This window comes from Scyliorhinus canicula, chromosome 1, assembly GCF_902713615.1.
Source record: "Scyliorhinus canicula chromosome 1, sScyCan1.1, whole genome shotgun sequence".
Taxonomy (NCBI): Eukaryota; Metazoa; Chordata; class Chondrichthyes; order Carcharhiniformes; family Scyliorhinidae; genus Scyliorhinus; species Scyliorhinus canicula.
The window spans coordinates 232142214-232167051 of NC_052146.1; positions in this window are offsets into that span (position 1 = coordinate 232142214).

Consider the following 24838-nt stretch of genomic DNA (forward strand, 5'->3'; position numbering starts at 1 on the left):
ACCAGACATTAAACAGTAAACTGTCAACAATACACCAACTCCCACACATCCCGCAGCTCCAGCAGTAAATTTGCATCAGTGGAAAGTCACACTTATGTAGTGTTACAAAACACCAGAAAAGTCACAGACACAGAGCATGGCAGGAGAGTGAAGGAGCACCCCTGCCCCTTCGCAAGCCCTTGTAGTAGATCATCTTACTGTCCCACTCTCCCTTGCTCCAAGCTACAGACGCAAGAGGGGTGGTAGTCGGCAAGCACAAGGCCTCCAGGTATTAAATATTAAACAGCAACAGTACAATATAAAACACACGGCTTCCAGCCATTAAAACAGAAACAGCCAACAGCACAATAAAGCTTCAAGCAATCTGCTAAGGCATTTTCTGAATACTATCAGCAAATGACGTAGTCGAATCAGGCCGCCATCAGCTTTCCCCTCTCCAGCACTGGTAGAGGTCACCTTACCTTCTCCCTTTCCGTGCACTCCAGGCCACAGAAGCAAAAGAGGTGACAGCAGACAGACACACGGGACGGGATTCTCCCCTACCCGGCGGGGCGGGGGGTCCCGGCGTAACGGACTGGCGCCAACCACTCCGGCGTCGGGCCTCCACAAAGGTGCGGAATGCTCCGCACCTTTAGGGGCTAGGCCTGCGCCGGAGTGGCTTCCGCTCCGCCGATAGCGCAAAAACCGGCACCAACCGCCTTTGGCACTACGCCGCCCAGCGTCGGGGCTGGCCGAAAGGCCTTCGCCGGTCCGCGCATGTGCCAGTGTGTCAGCGGCCGCTGACGTCACCACCTGCGCATGCGCGGAAGGCGGGGTTTCTTCCATCTCCACCATGGTGGAGGCCGCGGCGGTGGCAGAAGAAAAAGAGTGCCCCCATGGGGCCGGAGAATCGCCGCGGGGGGCACGCCGATCGGTGGGACGTGATTCCCGCCTCCGGCGGTTCCCGGGTGGTGGAGAATTCCGGCCACGGCGGGGGGCAGGATTTACGCCGGCCCCGGGCGATTCCCTGACCCTGCGGGGGGTCGGAGAATTCCGCCCACGGTTGTCAGACATTAAACATGAAACAGTCAAATGTATATTAAAGTCACCACCAATCTGCAGAAGCATTCCTGTACATCAGCAAATAGCGTAGTCCTGCTCAATTCCCCTCAGCAGCCATTGTGCCATTTTCATGCTTTATAAAGGAGTGCTAAATGATGCCTGCGTGATTTCTTGCTGGGGAGCCAGTTAATTCCTGGGGAGACTATTGTATTCGACTTCAATCTAGCTAATGAGATGGAAATGAATGCAATGAGCATTCATGATATGATCACCATATTTGGCCGAAATCTGGAACTTGCAATCGGGAGCAGGCCAGTTACGGGCGGCCCGGTGGCACAGTGGTTAGCACTGCTGCATTACAGAGGCATTGACCCGGATTCAATTGCAGCCTTGGGTGATTATCTGTGTGGAGTTTGTACTTTCTCCCCGTATCTGCGTGGGTTTACTCTGGGTGCTCCGGTTTCCTCCCACAGTCCAAAGATGTGCAGGTTAGGCGGCTTGGCCATGCTAAGTTGCCCCTTTGTCCAAAAGGTTAGATTGGGTTACGGGGATGGGGTGGGCCACGGGCCTAGGTGCAGTGTTCTTTGACAGGATTGGTGCAGACTTGATGGGCAGAATGGCTTCTTTCTGCACTGTTGTGATCTTTTAATTTAGATAGCAAATTGATGTGCGCCAAATCTCGATTTTGTGCTTTCCTGTTATTTGCCCCGGATGCCCAGATCCGCACCGAGCGCCAAGCAGTGGTTGAATTGCGCCAATTTTTTCCTTTTGTTTCATGGAATGTGGGTGTCACTGCCAAGGCCAACCTTTCTTGCCCATCTCTAATTGCCATAGCTGAGTGGCTTGGTAGGCCACTTGAGAGTCATCGTGCTGTGGACTGGTGCCAGATGGAGACCAACCAGATAAGGATGTGAGATTTTCTTTCCCTAAAGGGTGTCAGTGAACTAGGTCACGACATTGATGTTACCTTTGTGGTCAGCATTGCCGAGACTACCTTTGCAATCCAGATTTATTGATTAATTGAATTTAAATCGCACCAGCAGTATGGGATTTGAGCCTGTGTCCATCTAGGCCTCTGTCCACTGTCTCCCACAGAAGCCATGAGGTTCACTGGAAACCTTATCAAGACAGCCGTCTACTATTTTCCAGTATATTTCTAAATGAGACAAAACAAAGACTTTCTTGCCTCCCTTTAACAGGCCATTGAAGTTGTTTCCAACATTAGTTCTGTGGGTGAGGGAGATGTCAATCAGCACCATTGCCTCTTACTCCACCAACGTATAGATACTTATTTTGCAGCTTCCTCCCCTGAAGGCTCAGCTATCATTGTCCCCAGATTATGGGGATTTTTCAGGTCATCCTCATGTGCCTTATTTTCTGCCTCCATTCCGATGCCCTGTTCCTTTATTAGGTTGCCTCTCTGAGATCCTCCATTTGAAATAATTCTATAAAAGTACCTGATTTCCAGGCATGAAACAGGTCAAAAGCTAAACAATTTGGCAGTACGATGGCCCACATATGTGGAGGCATTGTTGCATTTGCTAAATTTGTACAGCTCATGTTTTGACATCCTGGGCAGTTGTTGGGCCAATCTGCCTCAGGACTCCAGCGGCGGCTCCCTGGTTCATTTTTAAATTATTAAACAAAACGTTCTGGGATTCAGCAGCAGGAAGAGCACAGCCCTGATGCCACAACCCAAGGGATTTCTCTCCACCATTCCCATTGCCCACTCCATTTCCTTTGCTGTGACCCACCTGAGGGCTGCTGAGGGAAGAGGCACAAAATGCAAGCTGAAGAGGGGCCTTCAGACATCAGCAAGCCATCGATAAAATTTAGATCTGGTCTCAGCTCAGGCTAAGTTCTACCTGCAAACATTTGTGCAGCATGGTGGCACAGTGGTTAACACTGCTGCCTCACAGCACGAGGGACCCGGGTTAAATTCTGGTCTTGGGTGACTGCATGGAGTTTGCACATTCTCCCCAGTGCCTGTGTGAGTTTCCTCTGGGTGCTCCGGTTTCCTCCCACAATTCAAAGATGTGCAGGTTAGGTTGATTGATCATGCTCCTTCTGCATTGTATGGACTCTATGATTTATTTTTATAGACTTTTATCCATATCTAGTGGAGTGTGCAAGCAATGAGAAATTCTTAAAATGACTTGATGAATGTCAAAATGATTGGTAACAAGGATCAAATCCACAGCACGGTAGCACAAGTGGTTTGCACTGTGGCTTCTCAGCGCCAGGGTCCCAGGTTCGATTCCCCGCTGGGTCACTGTCTGAATCATAGAGTCCATACAATGCACAAGGAGTTTCCTCCGGGGGCTCCAGTTTCCTCCCATAGTGCAAAGACGTGCAGGTTAGGTGGATTGGCCATGATAAATTGCCCTCAGTAACCAAAAAGGTTAGGAGGGGTTATTGGGTTACGGGGATAGGGTGTAAGTGAGGGCTTCAGTGGGTCGGTGCACCCGATGGGCCGAATGGCCTTCTTCTGCACTGTATGTTCTATGTTCACACTCTACTGCTTTACAAAAGTCAATCCTGATTCCCGAACCATATTTTCCATTCTGTGTATGAGAAATAAACCAATATAACAACATAAGAACATAAACATTCGATGCAAATAAAAAGGTTTAAGTCCCATCTAGTTCAGCTTTTATGATGCTGTTCTCACACGGCATAATAATGGAGTTGTTGACTAACCATGGAGATCAATCTCTATCAGAAATTATACAAATACCTATATATAATGCAAGGAAAAGCCCCAAGTCAGAAAGCTTTGAGACACTTAGATCCAAAGTTACCTGTTTCTCCGATAATGCTACACCTACTATATGCTATGTCCCAAATTACTCTTGACATTTACTGTAAGATTCTGGGCGGGATTCTGCAATTCTGGGTCTAAGTGTTGACGCCGTCGTAAACGCCGGAGCGTTTTACGACGGCGTCATCTGACGCCTAGGAGCAGCGGATCCTGCACCACACAAGGGCCAGCATGGTACTGGAGCGCCTCTTGCAGCTCCAGGTCCCGCCGGCGTAAATTGGACTAGGTCCCTTACCGGCGGGACCTGGTGGTGGGGGTGGGCTCCAGGGTTCTGGGGGGAGTGCGGGGCGATCTGACACCGGCGGGTGCCCCCACGGCCGATGCGCATGCGCGTTGGTTGCCTTCTCTGCGCCAGCCCCCGGGCAACATGGCGGAGCCCTAGAGGGGCCCGGCATGGAGGAACATAGGCCCCCCCCCCCCCTGATAAGCCCGCCCGCCAATCGGTAGGCCCTGATCCCCGGCCTGGCCACTGTGGAGGCCCCTCCCGGAGTCGGATTCCCCCTCCCCCACACCAGGACAGCATGAACGGTGAGATCCCGCCAGGTAGGACCACATGGGAACGGCGCCGACAGTACTTGGCCGTGGGGGGACCCGCCGGTGTCAGATCGCCCCGCACTCCCCCCAGAACCCTGGAGCCCGCCCCCACCACCAGGTCCAATTTACGCCGGCAGGACCTGCAAAGAACCAGCGGGACTTCGGCCCATCGCGGGCCGGAGAATCACTGGGGGGGGGCCGCTGCGTGCAGCCGCCGACCGGCGCGGTGCGATTCCCGGCCCCGCCGAATCTCCGGCGTTGGTGAATTCGGCGGCCGGCGGGATTCACACCGTCACCCGGCGATTCTCCGACCCCCCCGCCCGGAATTCTGGCCAGAAGCACTGAAACTGGTTGTTCAACTACAATTAATCACTAATGGACCATGTCAGATGACCCAAGCCTCTGGCCTTTCTGTCTCCACCAGTACCTTCATTCACTTTTGCGGTTCGATGATTAGGCACTTCTCTGTACCATTCCAATTTTTCCACATACTTAAAAACATTTTTTATTGCTTTTCGCATTCATGTTTCATACTTCAACTCTTAAGTTAAATTACACCTTGCATACCCGTGCAAAGCAGAACAGAAACATAACAGAAGGAAAAACAATGGAACAAATTGAAGTTATAAAACAAGAACAAAGAAAACAAAAGAAAACAATGTTAAAGGGAAGACAAAGACAATCAGAAAACCTCACGTATATTTACAGGCTCTTGTCTCCTCTCCCGCTGTGTCTCTGGATTTTGGATTTGTTTATTGTCACCTGTAGCGAGGTACAGTGAGAAGTATTGTTCTGCGTACCTCCCAGCCAGATCATTCCATACATGAGAAATAAAGCATAGGGCATACATAAGTACACAAGTCTATACATAGACACCAGCATCGGGTGAATCATACAGCAGTGTTGGACTATTCAGTAGAGAAGATGCGTGGAGAGATCAGTTCAGTCCATAAGAGGGTCATTCAGGAGTCTGGTAACAGCAGGGAAGAAGCTGTTTTTGAGTCTTTTAGTGCGTGTTCTCAGACTTTTGTATCTCCTGGCCGATGGAAGAAGCTGGAAGAGGGAATAAGACAGATGGAAGGGGTTTTTGATTATGCTGCCCGCTTTCCTCAAGCAGCAGGAGGTGTAGACAGAGTTAATGGATGGAGGCGGGTTCGCGTGATGGACTGGGCTTTGCGGTCCCTCTTTGACCGGTCTAACTCTGTTATACTCCCCAATGTGGCTCGCGCGCTTATTTACAGGTGCATCTTTATGGTTTACTTTGGTTTTCATCTTGCACTTGGGCCGGTCCCCTGTGGTTTTGTCCCTTGTCTCTCTTGCCTACGTCGGGTGCTTCCCCCACTGTTTCCCCCCTCCCACTCTTCTTTTTCCCTCTGTCCCATGGCTTGTTTGTGGCTCCCCCTCCCTCCCCCTCGGCCTCTCCTCTCCTCCTCTTCCCGTCTCCCTCTCCCCCTACTCTACTGGCTGCTGGCTACGAATAGATCGTGGAACAAGTTGGTGAACGGCTTGTGGAAGCCCTCTTCCGACCCCTGGATGGCAAATTTTATTTTCTCCAGACTGAGACTTTTTTCCAGGTCAGACAACCAGTCTGCAGCTTTGGGCGGTGCTGCCAATCGCCAGCCGAGCAGGATTCCCTGGCAGGCGATCATAGAAGCAAACGCTGGGGCCTGCCCCCCCCCCCCCCCCCCTCCCCATAATGAGTTATGGCTGTTCTGAAACCCTGACGACCACCGCTTTTGGGCATTGGTCCACCCTCACCCCCCCAACCTTGGACATTGCCTCAAAGAAACTCATTCAGAATTTGACAAAGCTGGCGCAGGCAAAAAACATGTGGTTGTGGTTGGCCGAGCCTCCCTGGAACATTGTGCATTTGTCCCCCCACCTCCTGAAAGAACCTACTCATTTGGGTTCTGGTTAGGTGCGCTCTGTGCATCACCTTTCGCTGCGTCAGGCTCAGCCCTGCACATGTTGAGATGGAGTTCGCCATGTGCAGTACTTCAATCCAGAGTCCTCCCCCTACCTCTATACTTCGTTCTTCTTCCCATTTTTCTCTTGTTTCATTCTGGGGGAGCGTACCTCCTCGAACAGTCGACTAAACAGGTCCCCACAGTTCCCCTCCCTCGGTCCCCCGCATCCAACAGTTCCTCAACTAGTGAATGTCTTGGTATCCGGGGGCACATCGTTGTTTTCTTACGGGGAATGTTTTTTAACCTGTATTTGTCTCAGTTTATTTCCTTTTGGTAATTGGGACTTTTCCATAGGTTCCTCCAGGGTAGCTACTCTGTCGTCTGTGTACATGTCCCTCGCTGTTGGTGTCTCCTGGTCCTGTCTCCACCTTTTGAAGTTGGGGTTTATTATTGAGGGAGTTAACCTGTGATTGTTATAGATGGGCGCCATAGTGGATATTTTGGTTAGACTGAAGTGCTGTCTCATCTGGTACCACGTTCAGAGTGTGGCTACTACCACTGTGCATCTCGAGTGCTTGGCAGAGGAGGATGGGAGAGCGATTGTGACTGGGGCTCGGAGGGACATCCCTATGCAGGAACTCTCTCCATCTTCATCCATTCCTCTCCCGGTTCCTTAACCCATCCCCTCACACTTTCTGCTGTAGCCGCCCAGTTGTGGAACTGTAGGTTCGGGAGACCCATTCCTCCCATATTTCTCCTCCTTTGTAGGACCTTCATTTGGAGCTTTGGGTTCTTTTCCCCCTCTCCACACACGAATGCCATGATTAGTTTGTCTATCGTATCAAAGAAGGTTGTGGGGATGTAGATCAGGAGGATCCGAACAGGAAGAGGAACCCAAGAGCGAGACTGGGAGTGGGCCCCACTTCTGAAGGTCCCTTTTGACTTCCTCCACCAGACTTGTCAGGTTCCATTTGTGGATCCACGTCCAGTGATGGGCTATTTGGATCCCCAGGTAGCAAAATATAGTTTGGGCTTATTTGAACGGTGGTCCCTCCAGCTCTGCCCCTCCCCCCTGCAGTTCACTGGGAAGATTTTACTTTTGCTCAGGCTGAGTTTGTAGCCTAAGAAGGCTCTGTACTCTTTTTGGAGCTTTATTATCCCTTCTATGCTGGCCCAGGGGTTCAAGATTTTAGAGAAACACGTCATCCACAGAGAGTGAGACTCTATGCTCTCCGTTTTCTCTCTGGAAACCTCTCCACCCCTTCACCACTCTGAGGGCGATCGTCAGTGGCTTGATTGCCAGAGCAAACAGCAGCGGGGACAGAGGGCATCCCTGCCTCATGTCTCTGTGCAGTTCGATGTATTTAGAGCTGATAGTGTTTGTCCATATGCTTGCCATGAGAGCGCAGTACAGTAGCTTCACCCAGGAGGTGAAACCTGGCCTGAACCCAAACCGTTCCATGAGGTACTTTCACTCGGCTCTGTCAAAGGCCTTTTCTGTGTCCAGGGAGATGATCACTTCTGGAGTTCTCGGTCATTCTCATGTTCAGCAGGCGCCTGATGTTCGGTGTTAGCTGCCGGCCCTTGAGGAAGTCCATCTGGTCTGTCTTCCCCCATGACCGGCATGTCCAATATGTCAAGAAATTGCTTCATTCCCGAGTCTCCCTCAGAGGGCTCGGAGGCACGCCCGGTGATCGCGGGCCTGGCCGTCCTGAAGGCCCCCCCCCCCCCCCCCCCCCCCCCGGTGACGGATCCCCCTCGCCCCCCACCAGGGCGGCTGTGGGCCGGGTCTGCAGCCATCACTCCGAGCTCCCACTGGGTGGAACCATGAGTAAACCACGGCGGCGGGAACTCGGCCAGCTGTTGGCGGAGAATCGTCGACGCCTCTTTCAGTGGCCTCTGACCAGCACCGCGTCGACCGCGCATGCGCGATTGGTGGCGATTCTCCGGTCCCGCACCGAGCGCGATTGTGGCGCAGAAGCTCGGAGAATCTCGGCCTCTGTACCTGGGAGAAGAAGGAGAATTTCTCCCCTGGGTTAGTGAACCTCTATGGATCCATTCCATCAACATACACAGTTCCTTCGCCATGCTTGATTTTTCCTTTCCCTGATTTGGGGTACGACCTGTCTGTCAGTGGGTCCTGTCCTCAGTTAAAGTCTCCCTCCCATGAGGAGTTGATGTGTATCAATGTCGGGAATTTACGACACAGTTTTTTTCACAAATTCCACGTCGCCCCCAGTTGGGAACGTACATGTTTACGAGGATGACTGGTGCCCCCTCCTGGACACCACTTACCGTGACGCACCATCCTCCTTGGCCGGGACCATCATTGTCGCTGTAAATGCTGTCCTCTTATTGAGCAGTACGGCCACAACCTAACACTCATCCCGAAGCACGATTGGTAAGTCCGCCCCTCCCAGCTCCTTCTTGCCCAAAGTCAGTCCTTCTCCCTCAGGTGGGTCTCCTGGAGGAAAATGATGTCTGCTTTCATTCTTTTCAGGTGGGTGAAGGCATTAGATCCTTTCACTGGGCCGTTAAGACCACTGGCGTTCCAGGTGACTATTCTGATATTGTCGTTCCCCGCCCTGCCCTTACGGGATCAACCATACTTACCTTGTGGGTACTCCAGGGTTTTCCTTTGTTTGGGGATCCTCCAAAGTTGCTACTTGTGGTGCCATTGTGTTCCTTGCCACCATGTGCGTTCTGTTGCAGCCAGCCGAGCATCCTTACCTCCTTGTGCCTCAGCTTTCCCCGGGGTCTGTCTCCCCACACTGCTTCTTATGAGTGACTCCCTCCAGCCTTTCCACCCCTGTTTAACCCCCATTATCACCCCATCTGTGATGCTCTCTCCTACTGTTGCCAGATACCACTCCCCGACGGGAGATGTGTTGCAGCCCCCTACTTGCTTGTATATCCTAGCGTTAGCTCACCTGCTAGTGTGGTGGCCCTCCCACGGTGTGGTGATCCTTGTGAGGGGTTTCCAGGATGGAAGGCGTTGTGATCATATAGATGCACAAAGCTCTCTTGAAGAGCTAAACTAATTTTATTAACACTACTAAATTTGAGTTTCACACTTATTCTGATTAGCAAACATACATGTAAGAATTAAACTACACTCACCAACACTATCTCTATCTACTAATTATAATTATTATATCTTAACTAACTCTGCAATACACTATGAATCTCATCTTGTTCAGCTCCAGTCTAATCTCCTCCCCTTAGCTGAAGAGCCAGTGCAATTTATAGTACTGTCCCTTAAATCCCTCTAGTGGCTAGGCTTAACATAACATTAACTCTTCACATGCTCTACATTTGTCTAATGTCACACACTGAGGTCGATCTCTATCCCCCTGATCCATGGGTGTCTGTTCCCCCATCGTCCTCCTTACCCCCTCCTGCAACCTCCTGTTCTCACTCCCCCCCCTTTCTGAGACTCAGCATCGGAATTTAAAACAAGGTGGTTCAGTCCCACAGAAATAGTCTCTCCATGCTTCGTAGTTTGATACATTGCAGTGCCTGGTTCATTGCTGGTTACTTTGCATCCCCAGCCCATGCTGAATGAACACCTCCACATCCACCAATGTGGTGATTTAGTATTCCCCAATCTGGAACGTCACCCAGAGCTTGACGGGGTACAGCATTCCAAACCGCACCTTGTTTTTATAAAGGCCTGAATTGGCTTTGTTAAATTCTACCTGGGGCTTGGCCTGGTCTGCCCCAATGCCCTGATACACCTGGATTGAGTGACCCTCCCAATTTCAGGATCTTGTATGTCTCTCCCAGTTTAAGATCCTTTCCCAGTCTTGGTACCGGTGCAGCTCTGCAATGATGACCCGTGATGGTTCCCCGGCCTTGGGCTTGGGCCAGAGTGATCTGTGGGCTCTGTCCACTTCTGGGGGATTGGGAAATTTCCCTTCCAACCAGTACGCCTATCAGCTGGGCCACGTAGTCCGTCAAGTTTCTGCCCTTGGTTCTCTCCTGTGGGTCCACAATGCGGAGGTTCTGGCATCGCGACCAATTTTCTTGGTCATCAACCTTCCCCCTTGGTGTCCCTTTTGTCGTCACCAACCTTGCCACTTGTGTCTCTCGTGGGGTGATCCAACCGCTCTATTCGGTCGTGGCCTTCTCCAGCTCCTTGATCATCGCTTCCTGCATCTCCAGCTGCCTTTCTGTCATCTCCAGCGCCATTTGCCAGGTGCCCAGTACCTCCACTACGTCAACTTCACTGTTGCCATCATTTCCATTTGAACGGCCTCCTTGAACTTGAAGTTCCTGTGTTAGGAACTCCCTCCATTCGATCGTCAAGGGAAAGCCCTGAGTACGCTCCGGTGGTCCTTCCCACTCAGGTGTGACCGGGGCCACGTCACCCCACATGCCTGCCATCGCCTAGGTCCTCCTCTCACAGCTCTTACTGCCTTTGCTGTCTCTTCAGCCCCTCAGGTTGTGGCTGCTAGGCATGACTTGATGGTGTTGGAGGATTTGAGGGGATTTTTCCCAAATTTAACGGGGTTTTTGGGTTGAAAGTGCCTAAACTTGCATTTCCAGTCTGTTCCGCCAATTGATAACATCATGGCTGATCAGTTTGTGTTTCACGTTCTAGATTTCCTTCTCCCCCCCTGCGCCCCCCCCCCCCCCCCCACACACACACACACACTAACCTGCCTGACAAGAATCTCTCTACCTCTGCCTTAGAAATAATGAAAATAATCAATCTCCCCACCTCCAGCACCTTCTGAGGCAGAGTTCCAAAGTTGCTCAACCCCCCTGAGAGAAAAATAATTCTACTCATCTCTGTCCGAAAAGGGAGGCCCCTAATTTTGTCCATCCGGTCAAAAGCACCCAGTCACCCCTCACTTTTCTAAACTCCAGTCGAATCAAGTTCAGCCTGCCTAACCTTTCCTCATCAGACAACCCATTCATCTCAGGTATCAACCCCGGTAAACCTCCTCTGAAGCACCTCCAGTACATCCTTCCTTAAATAAAGAGAGCAAAACTGGGCACAGTGTTTGCGATGAGGTCTCGCCAATGCCTTGTATAACTTAAGCATAACATTCTTACTTTTTATTCAGTTCCTCTCGTAATAAAGGATAGCATTCCATTTGCCTTATTAATTACTAACTGCTCACCTCACTCACTTTGTGGAGCTCCCTCTTGCACCCCTCACACTGCAGGCACAGTGCAGGTGGCCAGCCATCTTCACCTGCTGGCTTTTAATTGCCTCTCTTGCCTCCGCAGCTGGCCTGCTGTGCCTAATTGAGTAGCTATTGCGGGAGCAGCCTGTTAATTAGCTAACTCCTGCAAAACTATATTGGCGGGCGCGCCACTGAAAGGTGTGGGGATAGGATCCAGAAGCGGTCTTGACGTTGGGTTGCCGACTTCCATGGCAAAATTCAACCTTATTTGTTTCCTGCTGAGGGAACCCTCTCTGTGTGCGTGGGTTTCCTCCGGGTGCTCCGGTTTCCTCCCACAGTCCAAAGATGTGCGGGTTAGGTGGATTGGCCATGCTAAATTGCCCGTAGTGTCCTAAAATGTAAGGTTAAGGGGGGGGTTGTTGGGTTACGGGTATAGGGTGGATACGTGGGTTTGAGTAGGGTGATCATGGCTCGGCACAACATTGAGGGCCGAAGGGCCTGTTCTGTGCTGTACGTTTCTATGTTCTATGTTCTATGAACCTGTTCCATGAATTGAACACTTGCTCATTGAAATGTTACCACAGATTCATTTTGAATTTTCCCTCCTTCAACTGCTGGCCAAGATCCCCAGTCGAACAGTAAATCAAATCACCTTGCAATCTTCTCTTTCTCAGTGAGAATATACCCAATTCACAAAATTGTCCATCACAATCCCACCATCCCGTCAATCAATCCAGTTGCCTGCTTCTGTATCCATTCAAGAGCTACAATACCCTTTTTTTAAATATAGCTCTGATCACAATGGCCCCAGGTGGCAGCAGTGTCTTTTGCAGCATTACTGTGCATATGTTATCAAACCTTGGTGACCAGCATCAGGAATGTAAGTGCAGCCAATGAATCAAGATGATTGCCCGAATGGTATTCTCAAACCCGTCAGTGTGGATTGCTTTTTCCTTCATGTTACTGTAACTTTATATGAGAAACAGATTGTAAATTATCAGGCTGTAACCCAACTGAGTATTTCTAAGATCGTAAACCAATACATTAAGCGGTATTATCACTTCTGTTTATTGTGTGGTTCCAAAAGGGGCATCTTGCTAACTAATTAAACTTACATTATGGACAACACAAGCACAAAAGTGAAAAATGGTGAAACGAATTGACTCACTTTGAAAGACCAAGACATTTTTAGACAATACAGCTAAACATAATCTATGGCAATCAGATATGAATTTGCAATCTATCTTGTAAAACCATTTCTTTGCTGTAAGTGCAACTTACTTATTGGTTCACTACAACAGCAGGGTTTAAATGTTTCAGCAGTGAGGTGGAGAAGATACAGGAAACAGAATTATATCAGCTGTCAGATGGAGAAGATACAGTGAACAGAATGATATCAGCTGTGTGGTGGAACAGATACAGTGAACAGAATGATATCAGCAGTGAGGGGAAACAGGTACAGTGAACAGAATGATATCAGCTGTGAGGTGGAACAGATACAGTGAACAGAATGAAAACAGCAGTGAGGTGGAGCAGAGACAGGGAACAGAATAATATCAGCAGTGAGGTGGAACAGATACAGTGAACAGAATGATATCAGCAGTGAGGGGGAACAGATACAGTTAACACAATGATATCAGCAGTGAGGGGGAACAGATGCAGTTAACACAATGATATCCGCAGTAAAGGGGAACAGATACAGTGAACAGAATGATATCAGCAGTGAGGGGGAACAGATACAGTTAACACAATGATATCAGCAGTGAGGGGGGAACAGATGCAGTTAACACAATGATATCCGCAGTAAAGGGGAACAGATACAGTGAACAGAATGATATCAGCAGTGAGGTGGAACAGATACAGTGAACAGAATGATATCCGCAGTAAAGGGGAACAGATACAGTGAACAGAATGATATCAGCAGTGAGGTGGAACAGATACAGTGAACAGAATGATATCAGCAGTGAGGTGGAACGGATACAGTGAACAGAATAATATCTGTAGTGAGGTGGAACAGGTACAGTGAACAGAATGATATCAGCAGTGAGGGGGAACAGATACAGTGAACAGAATTATATCAGCAGTGAGGTGGAACAGATCCACGGAACAGAATGATATCAGCAGAGAGGGGGAACAGATACAGTGAACAGAATGATGTCAGCAGTAAAGGGGAACAGATACAGTGAACAGAATGATATCAGCAGTGAGGGGAAACAGGTACAGTGAACAGAATGATATCAGCTGTGAGGTGGAACAGATACAGTGAACAGAATGAAATCAGCAGTGAGGTGGAGCAGACACAGGGAACAGAATGATATCAGCAGTGAGGTGGAACAGATACAGTGAACAGAATGATATCTGCAGTGAGGGGGAACAGATACAGTTAACACAATGATATCAGCAGTGAGGTGGAACAGATACAGTGAACAGAATGATATCTGCAGTGAGGTGGAACAGATACAGTGAACAGAATAATATCTGTAGTGAGGTGGAACAGGTACAGTGAACAGAATGATATCAGCTGTGAGGTGGAACAGATACAGTGAACAGAATGATATCTGCAGTGAGGTGGAACAGATACAGTGAACAGACTGGTATCAGCAGTGAGGGGGAACAGGTACAGCGAACAGAATGATATCTGCAGTGAGGTGGAACAGATACAGTGAACAGAATTATATCAACGGTGAGGTGGAACAAATACAGTGAACAGAATGATATCTGCAGTGAGGTGGAACAGATACAGTGAACAGAATGATATCTGCAGTGAGGTGGAACAGATACAGTGAACAGAATGATATCAGCAGTGAGGGGGAACAGATACAGTGAACAGAATGATATCAGCTGTGAGGTGGAACAGATACAGTGAACAGAATGATATCAGCAGTGAGGTGGAACGGATACAGTGAACAGAATGATACCAGCAGTGAGGGGGAACAGATACAGTGAACAGAATGATATCAGCAGTGAGGGGGAACAGATGCAGTGAACAGAATGATATCAGCAGCGAGGTGGAGCAGATACAGTGAACAGAATGATATCAGCAGTGAGGTGGAACGGATACAGTGAACAGAATAATATCAGCAGTGAGGTGGAACAGATACAGGGAACAGAATATCAGCAGCGAGGGGGAACAGATGCAGTGAACAGAATGATATTAGCAGTGAGGTGGAACAGATACACAGAACAGAATGATATCAGCAGTGAGGGGGAACAGATACAGTGAACAGAATGATATCAGCAGTGAGGTGGAACGGATACAGTGAACAGAATAATATCAGCAGTGAGGTGGAACGGATACAGTGAACAGAATGATATCAGCAGTGAGGAGGAACAGATACAGTGAACAGAATGATATCTGCAGTGAGGTGGAACAGATACAGTGAACAGAATGATATCAGCAGTGAGGGGGAACAGATACAGTGAACAGAATGATATCAGCAGTGAGGGGGAACAGATACAGTGAACAGAATGATATCTGCAGTGAGGGGGAACAGATACAGTGAACAGAATAATATCAGCAGTGAGGTGGAACAGGTACAGTGAACAGAATGATAGCAGTGATATCAGCAGTGAGGTGAAACAGGTACAGTGAACAGAATGATATCAGCAGTGAGGGGGAACAGATACAGTGAACAGAATAATATCAGCAGTGAGGTGGAACGGATACAGTGAACAGAATGATATCAGCAGTGAGGGGGAACAGATACAGTGAACAGAATGATATCAGCAGTGAGGTGGAACTGATACAGTGAACAGAATGATATCAGCAGTGAGGGGGAACAGATACAGTGAACAGAATGATATCAGCAGTGAGTGGGAACAGATACAATGAACAGAATGATATCAGCAGTGAGGTGGAACGGATACAGTGAACAGAATGATATCAGCAGTGAGGTGGAACAGGTACAGTGAACAGAATGATATCAGCAGTGAGAACAAAGAACAAAGAAAAGTACAGCACAGCAACAGGCCCTTTTGCCCTTCAAGCCTGCGCCAACAATGCTGCCCGTCTGAACTAAATCTTCTTTGCTTCCGGGGTCCGTATCCCTTTATTCCCATCCTTTTCATGTATTTGTCAAGATGCCCCTTAAACGTCACTATCGTCCCTGCTTCCACCACTTCCTCCGGCAGCGAGTTCCAGGCACCCACTACCCTCTGTGTAAAAAACTTACCTCGTTCATCTCCTCAAAATCTTGTCCCTCACACAATAAACCTATTCCGCCTGGTAATGGACCCCTCTACCCTGGGAAAAAGTCTCTGACTATCCACTCTGTCTATGCCCCTCATAATTTTGTAGACCTCTATCATGTCACCCCCTCAACCTCCTTCGTTCCAGTGAGAACAAGCCAAGTTTCTTCAACCGCTCCTCATAGCTAATGCCCTCCATACCAGGCAACATCCTGCTAAATCTCTTCTGCACCCTCTCTAAAGCCTCCACATCCTTCTGGTAATGTGGCGACCAGAATTGAACACTATACTCCAAGTGTGGCCTAACTAAGGTTCTATACAGCTGCAACATGACTTGCCAATTTTTATACTCAATGCCGCGGCCAATGAAGGCAAGATGCCGTATGCCTTCTTGACTACCTTCTCCACCTGTGTTGCCCCTTTCTGTGACCTGTGGACCTGTAAACCAAGATCTCTCTGACTGTCAATACTCTTGAGGGTTCTACCATTCACTGTATATTCCCTACCAATATTAGACTTTCAAAAGGCATTAGCTCACATTTGTCCGGATTAAACTCCATCTGCCATCTCGCTGCCGTAGTCTCCAAACATTCTGAATCCTGTTGTATCCTCTGACAGTCCTCATCGCTATCCGCAATTACACCAACCTTTGTGTCGTCTGTAAACTTACTAATCAGACCAGTTACATTTTCCTCCAAATCATTTGTACAAAGGTCCCAGCACTGATCCCTGCAGAACCCCACTAGAACATAAGGGTTGGAAAGCTTGCAGGGTATCAGGTACCCAAGAGCAGCCTGCAAGCAGCAGGGTGTCTATGTTTGACTATTGTTCCCCCTAACAGAATGATATCAGCAACGAGATGGAGCTGATTCACTGAAAAGATGATATCAGTGTCGGAGAATCGCCAGGGGCGGGAATCGTGCCGCGACTGTCGGAGGCCCCCCCCCCCGGCGATTCTCCGGCCCGCGATGGGCCGACGACCCACCGCAGTCATGCCGGTCCCGCCGGCAGGAATCAATCCACCTACCTTACCAGGCGGCGCAGGCGGGCTCTGGAGTCCAGGGGGAGGCGCGGGGCGATCTGGCCTGGCCTGGCCCGCGAACGGGGCCCACTCCTGCGCATTCGCGGTGATGACGTCAGCAGTAGCTGATGCCCCAGCGCATGCGTGGCACGAAAGGCGGTTCCCGCCGGCCGGCGGGGCGCCAACCACTCTGACGCGGGCCTAGCCCCTCAAGGTTAGTTGAGAATTCTGCACCTTCTGGGCGGCCCGACGCCGGAGTGGTTCATGCCACTCCATCCCGCCGGGACCTCCCGCCCGCCGTATAGGGGAGAATCCCGGCCCTTGGGCAGGATTCTCAGAAAACCGGCGCAATGGCCAGCACCCGGCGCCAAAAACTGCACGGATCAATCCGGCGTCGGGCCCCCTCAAAGGTCACGAAGTCTCCGTGCCCGAATGGGCTCGCAGCGGCGTGACACATTCGCGACCGCGTCACCCGCCGTGGACACGCCGCGTCACTTGACGCCGCTCGCCGTCACAGCACAAAAGATGGTTAACCCCCCCGGAAGACCCGCAAAGATAGCCGTCCGCCGCGCAGCCCCGGGGTTCCAGGAGTGCGACATCGAGGCGCTCCAGGACGCAGTACAGGAGAGGCAGGAGGCCTTGTGCCCCGGACATGGCCGCAGGGTCGCCCCACGCCTCAGCCGGCGCCTGTGGTGGGAGGTAGCAGAGGCCATCAGCGCTGTGGCTGTGACACCGAGGACAGGCACCCAGTGCCACAAGGTCAACAACCTCATCAGGGCAGCCAGGGTGAGTACCCCCCCCCCCCCCCCGATGTGCGGCACACCCCCATGTGCAACCAACCCTAACACTAACCCAACCCTAACCCTAATTTGCTACGTACCTCTGCCACTATGCGCGCAACTGCTGTTGTGCAGTCATATACCTGCCTAACACTGTTGCCCTTTACCCCTGCCACCCACTCACCCGCCCCTCACAGGAGAAGCATGCACACAACAAGGAGCATCAGAGGACTGGAGGGGACCCAGCTGATGAGAGACCATGGCCCTACCCCTCCTCCATATCCCCCATATCCCCCCACCCCATATCCCCCCACCCCATATCCCCCTACCCCATATCCCCCCTCCTCCATATCCCCCATATCCCCCTCCCCAATATCCCCCTCCCCCATATCTCCCCTCCCCCATATCCCCCCTCTCCCATATCCCCCTCCCCCATATCCCCATCTCCATATCCCCCCATGTCCCCCATATCCCCTCCCCATATCCTCCATCCCCATATCCCCCTCCCCCATATCCCCATATACCCCTCCCCATATCCCCCCTCTCCCATATCCCCCATATCCCCCCTCCCCCATATCCCCCTCCCCATATCCCCCCTCCCCCATATCCCCATCTCCATATCCCCATATCCCCCTCCCCCATATCCCCCATATCCTCCTCCCCCATATCCCCCCTCCCCCATGTCCCCCATGTCCCCCCTCCCCCATATCCCCCATGTCCCCCTCCCCCATATCCCCTCTCCCCTATATCCCCCCTCCCCATATCCCCCATATCCCCTCCCCCTATCCCCCCTCCCCCATATCCCCCATTTCCCCCGATCACCGCCCGCGTGTCTAACCATGCATGCTACATTGTGTATTGCAGGACCAAACGTCGAGGCACCTGTCCCCGCGGATGCCGGCCGCCCGCAGGATGCCCCAGGGCGGCCACGACAGAGGGAGAGACCCGGCCCCTGTGGCGTGCGACGCCCGCAGGATGCCCCAGGGCGGCCACGACAGAGGGAGAGACCCGTCTTGTGCAGGTGCGGCGACGCAGGCATGTGACACCCAGCGATGAGGAGAACAGCCACAGGCCCCCGTCGCAGCCTAGCCAGGACAGCCCTACCCAAGACACTCCTACCCAGGACAGCCCTACCCAGGACACTCCTACCCAGGACACCCCTACCCAGGACACCCCTACCCAGGACAGCCCAACCCAGGACACCCCTACCCAGGACAGCCCTACCCAGGACACTCCTACCCAGGACACCCCTACCCAGGACACCCCTACCCAGGACAGCCCAACCCAGGACACTCCTACCCAGGACACCTCTACCCAGGACACCCCTACCCAGGGTACCCCTACCCAGGCCACCACTACCCAGGACAGCCCTACCCAGGACACCCCTACCCAGGACACCCCTACCCAGGACACCTCTACCCAGGACACCCCTACCCAGGGCACTCCTACCCAGGACACTCCTACCCAGGATAGCCCTACCCAGGGCACCCCTACCCAGACCACCACTACCCAGGACAGCCCTACCCAGGACAGCCCTACCCAGGACAGCCCTACCCAGGACACCCCTACCCAGGACACCCCTACCCAGGACACCCCTACCCAGGACACCCCTACCCAGGACACCCCTACCCAGGACAACCCCTACCCAGGGCAGCCCTACCCAGGACACCCCTACCCAGGACACCCCTACCCAGGACACCCCTACCCAGGGCAGCCCTACCCAGGACACCCCTACCCAGGACACCCCTACCCAGGACACCCCTACCCAGGACACCACTACCCAGGACACCACTACCCAGGAAACCGACACACATGACACCGAAATACAGGACAGTGAGACACAGTGGATGGGTGGAGACGAGGCGCCATCCCAGGGGGCCATGGACTCTGAGTCTGACGGTGTGCACGCCACAACGCCACTGCTTTCTCCAACACCCTCCACCATCGCAGAGACACCTCGGTTGGGCACTTTAGTGATGAGGGTTCTGGTATACGCACTGGTGCGCACAACACAGCCGTACCGGTACAGCAGATGGAGGAGGGAGCAGCAGAGGGACCGGGAGGTCGGAGGGCATCCTGGCGCAAGCGAACATCTGCCTCCCAGATAGGTCCCGGGTTCCTGGCTTTACCACACCCACCCATAGACCCGATGCAGCTACCAAACCTGTGACAAAGGAAGAGGATGATGGCTGGCTTGCAGCAGCTGCAGACGCAGGTGGAGGAGTCCACCCACGTCCAGGAGCTGGGAGTGGTGCCGGTCATGCGTACCACCCAGGCTGAAACCGCACGGGTGGTGTCCGCGGTGGAGGCAATGGGTGCGACGGTGTCAGACATGGGGAGCAGGATGCGAGGCCTGGGGCGTTCTGTGAGGGCGGCGTGTGTGGCCCAGGACATGGCTTCCCTCTCACAGGAAGCCATGAGCCAGAGCCAATGGCAGACGGCAGAGTCGCTCAACGCCGTGGCCCAGTTCCAGCAGGCCATGGCGCAGTCCCAGCAGGCAATGGCCCAGTCTCAGCAGGCCATGGCGCAGTCCCAGCAGGCAATGGCCCAGTCTCAGCAGGCCATGGCGCAGTCCCAGCAGGCAATGGCCCAGTCTCAGCAGGCCATGGCGCAGTCCCAGCAGGCAATGGCCCAGTCTCAGCAGGCCATGGCGCAGTCCCAGCAGGCAATGGCCCAGTCTCAGCAGGCCATGGCGCAGTCCCAGCAGGCAATGGCCCAGTCTCAGCAGGCAATGGCCCAGTCTCAGCAGGCCCTGGCGCAGTCCCAGCAGGCAATGGCCCAGCCTCAGAAGGCAATGGCCCAGTCTCAGCAGGCAATGGCCCAGTCTCTGCAGGCCATGGCTGAGGGCATCAGTGCCATTGCCCAGGTGCTCGCCAGCGTCGCCCCGACACAGACAGGGATGGCCAACTCCCTGACCTCCATGGCTGCAAACCTGCAGACCCTTGTCGATACCAGCACGGGCCTCCAGGACTGGCAACGCCAGGTGTCAGGGGGGGCGTCGGATGGCTGGTCCGTTCGCACCCCCGACCCATGTAGAGGCCCGGGGGCCATCGGGCACCCCGAGGGAGGAGGAGGTGCTGGGGCCCATCCCGGGTCCCCCTGTAGGGGAGGTCCCGGAACACCGCGCAACATCTGCAATGGAGGTGTGATGTGCATGGGGGTGGGGTGGGGGTGGTTGGTGGTGGTTGGGGGGGGTTAGGGTGTTGGTGCTGGGTGGGTGAGGGGGGATTAGGGTGTTGGTGCTGGGTGGGTGAGGGGGGATTAGGGTGTTGGTGCTGGGTGGGTGAGGGGGCGTGAGGGTGGTCGGATGTTGCCATGGTGTGCGGTATGTGGCCATACTCGCCGATTCCCACATCCCCTAGCCAGTGAACCAGGCGGCTATCAGCCTGTCCTGTGCCCGCTGGCTCAGCGGGTAATGGTGGGCAGCCACTCGCCCATGTCCAGCCCGTCTGCCCTGACCATTGCCCCCATCTCCCTGATCTGGGGAGGTAATCATGCGGTGGTCGCAGGCCACCTGGATGTTGATAGAATAGGCCCCCTTCCTATTGGTGAACACGGCCCTGTTATCTGTAGGTGGCCGCACGACGACGTGCATCCCATCGATCGCACCCTGGACCATGCGAATCCTGGCCGCGGCAGAGAAGCCCACGGCCCGGGCATCCTGGCTCGCCCCGTCCACAGGGAACTGGATGTAGTGGTCCGCAATGGCATAAAGGGCGTCTATCACTGCCCGGATGCACCGGTGCACCGATGTCTGCGAGATGCCGGACAGGTCCCCACTCAGTGCCTGGAATGACCCCGTGGCATATAAGTTCTGGGCCACCGTAACCTTGACGGGCACGGGGAGAGGGTGTCCTCCTCCAGTGCCAGGTGTGCCAGCAGATGGCAGATGTGTGCCTCTGTTTCCTGGCTCATCCAGAGTCTCCTCCTGCATTCCCTGTCCGTGACGTCCTGGTACGACGAACGGGGCCGGGATACACGGGGCCTCCTCGGGCATCTCCATCGCCATGGCGCCACAACGTCCTCCACCCTCTCCCCGTGCTACTCCTCCTCTTTGTGCTCAACCTCCCCCTCCTCCTCCTCGTCCTGTCGGGCGGATGACCTCCAGCCTGGGCGGCTGCCGCCTGCCCCTCTGCAGCAGCCTGCGCCGCCTCTCTGCCACGCTCCTCCTCCTCCTCCAGGGCAACATGTAGATTAGCGGCTGCCGCCACGGCAGCCAACATCGCTGGCTGATCAGAAAACATGACGGCCTGCGGGGGAGGGGGGGAATGATAACATGTCATCATTGCCCGTACCCCCCCCCCCCCCCCCCCACCCCCCCACATCGGGCAGCCAGGTGTCATGGTCTGCATGGGCGCGACTGTGGGAGGATGGCACCTGGGCAGGCGAACAACCTCCCTTCCCCCCCACCCACCCCCGGCACTCGCTCTCTCCCCCCCTCCCCGGCACTCTCCCCCCTGTCTCCGGTACTATCCCCCCTCTCCGGCACTCTCCACCCCTCTCCGGTACTATCCCCCCCTCCCTGGCACTCGCTCTCACCCACCCTCCCCGGCACACTCCCCCCCCCGTCCCCGGTACACACCCACCCCCCCTCCCCGGCACACTCCCCCCTCCCCGGCACACTCCCCCCCCTCCCCGGCACAATCCCCCCCCCCCCCTCCCCGGCACACTCCCTCCCCCCTCCCCGGCCTCACTCCCCCCCCTCCCCGGCTCACTCCCCCCCTTTCCAGCACTCGCTCTCTCCCCCCCTCCCCAGCACACACCCCCCCCCCCCCCCCCCGGCACTCGCTCTCTCCCCACCTCCCCGGCACTCGCTCTCTCCCCCCCTCCCCGGCACTCACTCTCTCCCCCCTCCCCGGCACTCGCTCTCCTCCCCCACTCCCCGGCACTCGCTCTCTCCCCCCCTCCCCGGCACTCGCTCTCTCCCTCCCTTCCCGGCACTCGCTCTCCCCGGCTCCCCGGCACACTCCACCCCTCCCCGGCACTCGCTCTCTCCCCCCCCTCCCCGCCAATCGCTCTCTCCCCCCTCCCCCGGCACTCGCTCTCTCCCCCCCCTCCCCGGCACTCGCTCTCTCCCCCCCTCCCCGGCACTCGCTCTCTCCCCTCCCCCCCCGGCACTCGCTCTCTCCCCCCCCTCTCCGGCACTCGCTCTCTCCCACCCTCCCCGGCACACTCCCCCCATCACCGGCACTCGCTCTCTCCCCCCCTCCCCGGCAGTCGCTCCCTCCCCCCATCCCTGGCACACTCCCCCCCTCTCAGGCACTCGCTCTCTCCCGCCCTCCCCGGCACTCACTCTCTCCCCCCCTCCCCAGCACTCGCTCTCTCCCCCCCTCTCCGGCACTCGCTCTCTCTCCCCCCCTCCCCGGCACTCGCTCTCCCCCCCCACTCCCCGGCACTCGCTCTCCCCCCCCTCCCCTGCACTCGCTCTCTCCCCCCCTCCCCGTCACTGGCTCTCCACCCCCCCGGCACACTCCCCCCCCCTGTCCCCGGCACACTCCCCCCCCTCCCCCGGCACACTCCCCCCCCCTCCCCGGCACACTCCCCCCCCCCTCCCCGGCACACTCCCCCCCTCCCCGGCACACTCCCCCCCTCCCCAGCACTAGCTCTCTCCCCCCCTCCCCCGGCACTCGCTCTCTCCCCCCCCTCCCCCGGCACTCGCTCTCTCCCGCTCCCCGGCACACTCCCCCCCTCCCCGGCACGCACTCTCTCCCCCCCTCCCTGGCACTCGCTCTCTCCCCCCTTCCCGGCACTCGCTCACTCCGCCCCTCCCCGGCAATCGCTCTCTCCCCCCCTCACCGGCACTCGCTCTCTCCCCCCCTCCCCGGCACTCGCTCTCTCCCCCCTCCCCGGCACTCGCTCTCTCCCCCTCTCCCCGGCACACTCCCCCCCTCCCCGGCACACTCCCCCCCTCCCCGGCACACTCCCCCCCTCCCTCCCCTGCACACTCCCCCCCTCCCTCCCCGGCACACTTCCCCCCCCCACCCCGGCACACTCCCCCCCCTCCCCGGCACTCGCTACCTCCCCCCCTCCCCCTCGCCCCCTCCCCACACACTCTCCCCCCCCCCTCCCCCAGCACACTCCCCCCCTCCCCGCACTCGCTCTCTCTCCCCCACTCCCCGGTGCTGTCCCCTCCCCTCCCCGGCACACTCCCCCCCTTCCCCGGCACACTCCCCTCCCCTCCCCGGCACACTCCCCCCCTTCCCCGGCACACTCCCCCGCCCTCCCCGGCACTCGCTCTCTCCCCCCCTCCCCGGCACTCGCTCTCCCCCCTCCCCGGCACTCGCTCTCTCTCCCCCCCTCCCCGGCACACTCCCTCCCCCCTCCCCGCACGCTCCCCCCCCCTCCCCGGCACACTCCCCCCCCCCCCCCCCCCCCCTCCCCGGCACTCACTCTCTCCCCCGCACTCGCTCCTCTCCCGGCACTCGCGTCTCTCCCCCCCCACTCCTCCCCGGCACTCTGGATCTCATCCCTCCCTCCCCGGCACTCGCTCTCTCCCTCCCCTCCCCGGTACTCGCTCTCTCCCCCCCTCCCCGGCACTCGCTCTCTCCCCCCCTCCCCTGCACTCGCTCTCTCCCCCCTCCCCGGCACAGCATCACTCCCCCCCCCCCCCCCCCCCCCGTCCCCGGCACACTCCCCCCCCGTCCCCGGCACACTCCCCCCGGTCCCCGCACACTCCCCCCCCTCCCCGGCACACTCCCCCCATGCCTGGCACACGCCCCCCCCTCCCCGGCACACGCCCCCCCCTCTCCGGCACACTCCCCCCCCCCTCCCCGGAACACTCCCCCCCCTCCCCGGCACACTCCCCCCCACTCCCCAGCACTCGCTCTCTCCCCCCCTCCCCGGCACACTCCCCCCCCCCCCCCCTCCCCCGCCACTCCTCCCCCCCCCCTCCCCGTAGCACCTCAATACCCCCCCCTCCCGGCACACTCCCCCCCCCCCCTCCCCGGCACTCTCTCTCTCCCACCCTCCCCGGTACTCTCCCCCCCCTCCCCTGCCTACTCGCTCTCTCCCCCCTCCCCGGCACACTCCCCCCCTCCCCGGCACACTCCCCCCCCCCTCCCCGCCACTCTCCCCCCCTCCCCGGCCACGCCCCCCCCCCTCTCCGGCACACTCCCCCCCCGTCCCCGGCGCACTCCCCCCCCTTCCCCGGCACACTCCCCCCCACTCCCCAGCACTCGCTCTCTCCCCCCCTCCCCGGCACCCCCCCCCCCCTCCCCCGCCACTCTCCCCCCCCCTCCCCGGCACACTCCCCCCCTCCCCGGCACACTCCCCCCCCCCCCCCCCCCCCTCCCCGGCACTCTCTCTCTCCCACCCTCCCCGGCACTCTCCCCCCCCTCCCTGGCACTCGCTCTCTCCCCCCGTCCCGCCACACTCCCCCCCTCCCCGGCACTCGCTCTTTCCCCCCCCTCCCC